Genomic DNA, 8147 nt, shown 5'->3' with positions numbered 1-8147 from the left:
ATACTGTTCTGGAGGAGTAGGCTAGATATGTATTTGCGATAAGCCTAAGTCAATCTGATTGCAGTTACGTTCCCCAGCAGGGAAATGATCTGTTGGCTAGCCAAATTAACATTATTCACCCACACCTGAGGCATTATAGGTCCCACTGCTCAGTGCAACACAAGTACCCACTTTTTAACCTTACAGGCTTCTACTTCTAGTTTTCACTTTCAGTATCAGGCATCTTTGGTGACTCTTAACAAGATTTTTAGGGAAGGATTGTGATTCATATTTCTTTGCTTGTTAACAAATAGCAAAACAATCCTTCAGAGCTGTCATTTGCGATCTATATTTCCCTCAGGAACAGCCAAGTAATATTCTTACTCAGCACTGTCCTCTTTTCCAATGAGAGCCAGTTTAATATTTAAACATGGGGTTTTATAGCGGGAAGCCTTGCATATAAAGTAAGGAATTTTTTGGAAGCTGCTAAATGGCAAGTAATGGACAATTTAAGCTAGTCTCTCAGATATATTTTGGTATTATATTATGATAAAATTATAATGCTGTGATTGGGGATCATCATCATAAAAACTGTAGCTCACTAGAACACTAAACTCTAAACCTATATCTTATATTTGGACAAAGCTGACTGGTTACAAGACATTTAGCAAATAATTCATGTTTCATTTGCATAAAAAGCTTAAACAGATTCAAATGAGGAAATAAATAAAACAATAAAGGATGCTAAGACAACACAAGACTCTTTTGTAAAGAGACAAATTTCAACCCTAATACTGCAAAAAAAATGACAACTTGCTATATTTTTAAAAAGTGCAATATACACTCAACATACTTCACACAACACAATCACTCAAAATCTTTACAACAATATTAGCAATCAACATCACACAAGACTAAGAAACTATATACGAGAAAATCTTAGAGTATCAGTACCTTATACAAGCTTCCTGGTAGCCGTCGAAACTAACTGTAAGAAACCCGACAGCTACAGCAGCCTCTTGGATAAGAAATGACATAACTGAGTAACACTTTATGGACTCACAGACTAAGACAAGTTAATGAAAATGCATCTTTCATGCCAAGAAGGGTTTAGGGAACCAAATCTTTCAAACTCTGTTGACAGTATTCCTCTAAGAACTAGTGAGCACTCAGCAGATCAAGAAGATCAAGCATCCATCACAGCAGCATCACTTGAATAATACATTTTTAACTATAGAGATTTAACCATTATCTCTAAAATGTATAACTGATGTGAGCAAACCAGGATGCTAATGCTATGAGATCAAATATATGTGGTGACCATACCTCTTTAATCCACAAAGATCACTATTTTATGCAGTTGTGACCAATCACGTTCACCTTCAATTCAGTGCTGATATTTAAAACATGTTTCTTGGACTGCTGTCTATGTTCCCAGTGTTTATACCGTATACAAGGATATCTTTATAGGTCAGTACTGCATGGTAAGCAATCGACTTGAGTTATGTGGAGATGACAGGCAAAGAGATGCCAACCAAGTATAAAAAAAACTCAACAGCAATTTCTCCAACAATTAAATGGTCCATAATTCTAATTCAACAATTGTTTAATTGCACTTGAACAAAGATGGACATTTATTTATTTATTGTCAGTTGGTTATTTGAAGTTTTTAACAGGGTCTTAAAACTTGTTGATATAATAAACATAAATGCATAATATCGATTAGAAATCCAACTTACCAAAATATTTTGTCTCACAGACAGATAGCAAAAGCAATTATTTTGTCTCATGGTACTACTGTACACCTGACAAGCAGAGGGTAAAGTGAGATTTGGCAGGCGTGAAAAGATTGCATGTAGCAGTGTATGGGGAAAAGTAATTTTCATTGTGAGATTTGTTATGTACAGGCTGTCATCGGCTGACCAGATTCTCTGCTCTTTGTGGATTTAGTCGACTGAATTCAAACAAATAAGCAAAGTTACACGAGCTACCATGGCTGCTTTCCAACACCTAGACAGCATAAAGCTAGTGCAAAAGGAAGGATTTGGCAAGTGAATCTAATCAGTGTCATCACCTTAAATTTAAAGTGATGTCTGCAATCCTAGATGTAACCTAACACTGAACATGAACACCACAGCCACTCTGCATCCAGCATATAGTGGTGCATTACTGGAAACTTCACCGCAGTCTTTCAAGCTAGTGACTTCAGCCTGCTCTAAACGACACCCTCTGAAAAACACAAAGTTCTCATACTTCACTTTATTTGGAATGACTTTCACAGTATAAAAAAAAGAAATTTGCAACATTATGTTTCGATCCAAACACTACAGAATCAATTAGGACATTACAAGAAGCTTTAAAATTCCAGTTTTTCAAATGTCCTTGCAGTTTCTACCTTTGAAAAATCTCTTATCTTTCTCGCCTTTCCTCACTTTCTTACATCTTTCTCCATCCCTGAAAATGTCACAGATGTTGTAATGTAATGGATTTTTTTTTCCACTCCCTGAAAAATAAACCGACTGTACGTCTACCTAGCAGACACGCTGTGGCAAGCTACATTAAAACATGTTTTTGTGTTTGGTGATATTTGCTTTTTTATTTTTTATTTTTTTATTACCTCACTGAAGAAAAACTCCTTTTACCGTATCATGCATAAATCCCCCTATCAGGTTTAGTTGCTCTTTAACTGAAGGTGCCAGAATGCCATTAATAACTATTAGCCCAAAATCCACTTTCCTTTTGGTATAAATTTCATCAATTCCTGAGAGAGAAAAAAATCTACATCTCTAGTGTCTAAATGCTCAACTATGGTTTCGAGTTAGTTGATATTTTTGTCGGCTATTCGGTCCTAAACAAGTTCCAGGTGAGCTTGAAGCTTCACTAAGAAATGCATGTAAAACAGGAAAAAGTCACAGCTGTACTGAGTGACTGCTACTGCCTTTTGAAGCTGTATGGTAAATGTGACATCTTAAAGACTTCTGGTATTCATTTCGAGGCAGATTTTAGACCACCTAAAATAATAATATTGTAACTGTCCAATTTCTAATCCAATACTGAGAAACAATATGTTGATCTAAATGTTAATGCAATTTGTTGCTGAGCAAGCAGAACAACAACCTTATCTAAGCTTTTTAATGATAGTAGGGGTCAGAAGCTTCAAACAGAGTTCATTAGAGTGTCACGACTAAGCCATGAAGTCAATACACTACAAAATACATTAGAATACACAGAACAGAGAGCTAAAATGTGAAAAAGCTCTAAGGAACTGCACAGCTGGACAATGACCTGGGAGTTTTAAAGTGTGATGGCATCATTCACATTATAAAATGTCCCTAAGTTAGGCTTCAACAACCACTTGTCAAACACACACCATGTTTGACCAGTTTGACCAAAAACAAAGCCATGTAAGTGGAACACGTTTTGTAGTAATAGTACTGTGATGACTGGGAGATATGATTGGTAAGTCTTAACTAAAACCATCCATGCTCACAGTAACTGATTAGCATGGATAGATTTTTTTAATATGAAAAAAATAGCTAAGAATGAAAAATGGTGTTGATGTATCAATGTGAGCTTGTGTGCATTAAATACTACGACACGAAGCACACTGGCACCATGACCCACTTTTGACTCCTCAGACATTAAATTTGGCTGTCAGCGCTGGATTTTCCAGCAGACTATCAGAGGGAGCATTAGAAATACGAGCCGCAGCTTCAGTGTGACTGAAAATAGAGTTAAAACACAGAAATGATTGATGGTCACAAGGACGCATTTTTGCTTTGTTTGAACAATTGCTAGTGATTTAATGTTAACCTGGACTACATGCTGATTCTGCATATAGCAGTGTGTGTTACAGTTTTTCCAAATGCATTTAAATCAATGGCAGCTAATTCACTGCCATTGATTTTATGTATCATAAAGAGATTACATACATTTTTTTCTCCAAAACGGGACCCTACTGATTTCTGCAAACATTTATTTATACAGTATGTGGTAAACAGTGGTCAAGCTTGAAGATGACTGAAATAATCCCTGTATATGTAAACTTAGTCTTGTGGTAAGGGCATGTAAAACACCTTGTCTTTTTCAGAAAACAGGCGTCAGCACTACTTGTAGGACTATACCTTTTACAGTAAGCTTTTTTTTAAGTAAGCTTTAAGCTTTTTACAGATGTGAGAATTCTGTGGATAACATTCTGAAAAGGTTCATTTTCCCCATATCGTGATTTTCTCAAAGCCTAGCCAAGCGTTTTTTCCCTAACCCTGTCCAAACAGTCACATGGTTGGAAGTATTTTGTTTAATATGTGCCACCACCAAGCCTTCCACCTATTGATGTGGATTTTTACACTGCTTTACTATGAACACTAGTAGTGCAAAACTGAAAACATACATGCCAGCCACTTTTTAGGTACACATTGCTAGTACCAGATTGGATCACAGTTTCATGCAGAAAATATCCCATTAGCATCACACCACCAGCAGCAACCTGAACTGTTGAGGATGAATGGATGCATGCTTTTATTTTGTTTACATCAAATTCAAACATTCGACAGTTGCAGCAGGAATCGAGACTGATCTGACCAGGCAACGTTATTTCCAATCTTCTATGGTCCAATTTTGATGAGCACATATGGGTTGTAGCCTCAGTTTGCTGTTCTTAGCTGACAGAAGCAGCACCTGGTGTGGTCTTCTGCACCTACAACCCATCTGCTTCAAGGTCCAAGGTATTACATGTTCAGAAATGCTCTTCTGCATACCTTGGCTGCAACAAGTGTTTATTTGAGTTATTGTTGCCTTTGTTATTAGCTCTGTCTGGCCATTCTCCTCTCTAACTTCTGGTTCAGAGAACTGTGAATCTGATAATTCAACTGTCTGGACCATGTCTACATGCAGGTACAATGTGTTTCTTGTATACATAATTCTCTGCCAAATCAAAGCACACAGGAATAAATACCCTACTGTATGTGCAGTCATTCAATATGATTTATAAATGTCACAATCCACCTAACAGTTATCACTTAAGGCTCACAGATATGATATGATATGATATGATATGATATGATATGATATGATATGATATGTGTAATATGATTTTGTAAACACAGACTGAACACTGTTGGCAGCTCGTGTTCCAGATGTGAAGCAGAAATCCAACCTCCTCCCTAATACCAGACCTAGACGCACAGACTGATCTCTTTAGCACTGTTATGTCCACGTGTTTTTGACTGCTCAACCAACTGTCACTTTCAGCTTTATCTTTCTGTCATGTTCTTTTTTCAGCAAACACAATCTTGCATTTCAGGACTATTTTTGATTTAGTTAATCCCCGTTATGCAACCCTCTCAGTGAAAGTTAGCCAGACCAATGCCAGTATTGCCCCAACATCGAGGGGCAAACTAAGTTTAATCAGTCTGGTATAGAGCTGTGACATAACCTGGTTCAACGTGCCATCACTTTTGCTGAAGTGAAGAAGAACTGTTCTTCTTGTTTTCCGATTACATTTCAGTCCTGACCAAAAGATGCTTTCTAATCCATTTGCCTGAGGTCAAAATACCAACCCTGTGTATAAGCAGAGCTCTGCTAATGCTGGAAATAGTGCAGGAAATGGATCTAAATGACTATGGTGTACATCTGCTCCATGTTTAAAATACTTGGTTTTCTCTTCATTTTTTTTATTTAATAATTCATATTTAAACAAATTAAAGTTGAAAAAGTAAATATAATTCTAAAACAATAGTTTATTAATAAGAGTAAGAAATAAGGTGTATCTTGCAAGATTAACAAAGTGAAAAATACATTTGTTGAAAAAGAAAATAGAGATGGTGGTTTGCATTGTTGTTATTGCAAATTTTAATTTGTAATTTTTCCTGTATACCTGGCTAAATGTCCACAGACATTATAACATCTACAATATGGCTGTAATATGTAGTGATGGCTTGCAATTATAGTATGGCGTTAGCATTGACTGTTATGTTAAAGCTGCAAGCTTTTGTAGTTGTTCAGGACGATAAATTCCTCTTTATACCCAAAGTAATCCTTGATGATACATGGATAAGAACTGAAAATAGGATTCTAGACTTAATGATACAGGGATATATATAACTTCCTCACCTCTGCTCAGCTGTTTCTGACAACAGCAACATATTTAATATATTTATAAAGCATTATTATTAGTAATAAGCCCACAGGCCCAACCAAAGAAAAAAAGGTCTTATCTCATTTTTTTCACGTTTTTGCCATCTCCTTTTGCCACATTTTGCTATTGGTGTTTTGTATTGGATGACTCTTGCATTTATAAAGCAATCTATAAACAATTAGCTTGTGGTCAGTTATTAGCCTGCATCTGCCCTGGCCATGAAACAATACTGTGACAAACACCTTCCCAGCTGGGGTGATGTCTGTTAAATCAGGCCAGTGTAACACCCTGAGGCAGTTGTAGGCTACAGACTCTGAGCCTCAATCTGGAGGCCCTGCCAACCCACTGTGGACTAGCATCCTCTTGCAGCATCACTGCAGCATCCTTTCCTTTTACGACACGGCCAGCAATGTGTAACGATCTGTCAAGCAGAAGAAGAAGGGAAAAACAGACCTCACGTCCAGAAAAACCACACGTGCCTAATAATTATAGAAAAGGATGCTTATCTGTCTTTACCAAGAGGCACAAGCAACACCACCTGGGATCCACACAGCACAACAATCACGGCTACGAAAAGCTCGAAATATGCTCGATGTAGCGTGAGCATCCGGCTCTGCATGGCGAGGAAAACCCGGACTCAGGCTCCATCCTCGTCATCTTTAAATGGTTTGCTGGTGTAGGCCGAGCTCTGCCACTTCCGACAGGCAGGCTAGATCTCTGCTGCCGGCTAAATAAGACGCGCTTTAGAGTTTTATGCCACAGAACGCGATGGTGGCCTCTCCTCGCTCCAGTAGAGGTGAGATTAAAAAAACAAAACCAGTTTATATCTCTCGCTTCGCTTCTGGGCTGATCAGTGTGAGTCAAGCCAACAGGCCCGCTAGTCTCAGGAACTCCCAGTTCAGACGGTGATAAACCTCAACTACAGCAGCCACACTGCCGACAGATTTCATCGCCTTACCTCACAACAGATTCCCATCCAATGTGAAGACCTAACGGGTGAGAAACCACATCCATGCCATGCTTCCGTTACTAACTAAGAGAAACACAATCGCCTGCTATGATCTCTGCATCAGCAGCAGCCCCGTACAATGAAGTGATGGCCGGTGGTGATGATGCTGGGAGCCCCGCCCTCCTGTCAGCGTAGCCAGAATGAGCTCACTGATTTTCAGCCCAGCCGGCTCCAGTACCGCTGCAGTCCACCAGTGCAACAGCACTGCTGTACAAAACCTGCACCTTTTCTTTGCCTTTAATTTTTTCCCCCAGTAGTTTGTTTTCCCGTATTTGCCAGATGACATACAACGCTTAGTTAAATTACATGCACGTCTTAAACACACAAATATCTGTATGACTTCTAATTTTCTGCTTCTAAACTCAGACAAAACGGAGGTTATTGCACTCAGCCCTAAAAATCTTAGAAGCATGGTGTCTAACCAGTCTAGATGGCATTACCTTGACCTCCAGGGACACTCTAATTAAACGTTGAGACATTTTTGATGTTCAGTTTGCATATTAAACAAATGTGCAGAACCAAAGTTTAATTTAATATCCTTCTCTTCAGTTACCAGGTCTTGAATAATCACACATCATTATATTTTAAAAACCTCATAGTACCTTATTGTTCTAAGTTCTTTGCTCTCAGACTGCTGACTTACTTGTGGTTCCTATAGTTTCTCAGTGTTGAGTTTACAGCAGAGCCTTCAGCTTTCAGGCCCGTCTTCGGTGAAATCAGCTTGCAGTTTGGATTCAGGACACAGACACCTCCTTTACTTTTAAGATAAGGCTTAAAACTTTCCTTTTTGATAAAGCTTATAGTTAGGGCTGGATCCAGTGACACTGAATCGTCCCTAAGTTATGCTGTCGTAGACTTAGACTGCTGGGGGCTTAGAGTTTCTTCTTCGTTCATCTGTTTTTCACTTAGTGAATATTTTTTAACTCTTTTTTTATAGTTTGTCCTTTCTCCAGTCTCCCTCTGCTCTGTTCTTTTCCCCCTCATCCCCAACCCAGCGTGCCAAATGGCTACCCCTCCCTGAAT

The 8147-nt window shown here is 38.4% G+C and overlaps 1 protein-coding gene across 3 annotated transcripts in view; it reads right to left on the bottom strand.

Annotated features, from left to right (window-relative positions):
• Positions 1–7204, bottom strand: part of jakmip2 (janus kinase and microtubule interacting protein 2) — a 24315-nt gene extending 17111 nt beyond the window's left edge. For 2 of the 3 annotated variants that reach the window (XM_005727741.1, XM_005727743.1), the window contains exon 1: positions 7074–7204. The gene's annotated coding sequence lies outside the window, so the exon portion shown is untranslated. Of the gene's footprint in view, positions 1–933; positions 960–7073 lie in introns of those variants that run through there. The other variant, XM_005727742.1, reaches the window with a different exon arrangement.
• Positions 7205–8147: the final 943 nt, after the last annotated feature.

The sequence above is a fragment of the Pundamilia nyererei genome, unplaced genomic scaffold, assembly GCF_000239375.1.
Source record: "Pundamilia nyererei isolate P.nyererei 1_Seehausen unplaced genomic scaffold, PunNye1.0 scaffold00026, whole genome shotgun sequence".
In the NCBI taxonomy this organism is placed as follows: Eukaryota; Metazoa; Chordata; class Actinopteri; order Cichliformes; family Cichlidae; genus Pundamilia; species Pundamilia nyererei.
The sequence above is the reverse complement of the archived record's forward strand: the minus strand, read 5'-3'. Positions and strand labels throughout refer to the sequence as shown.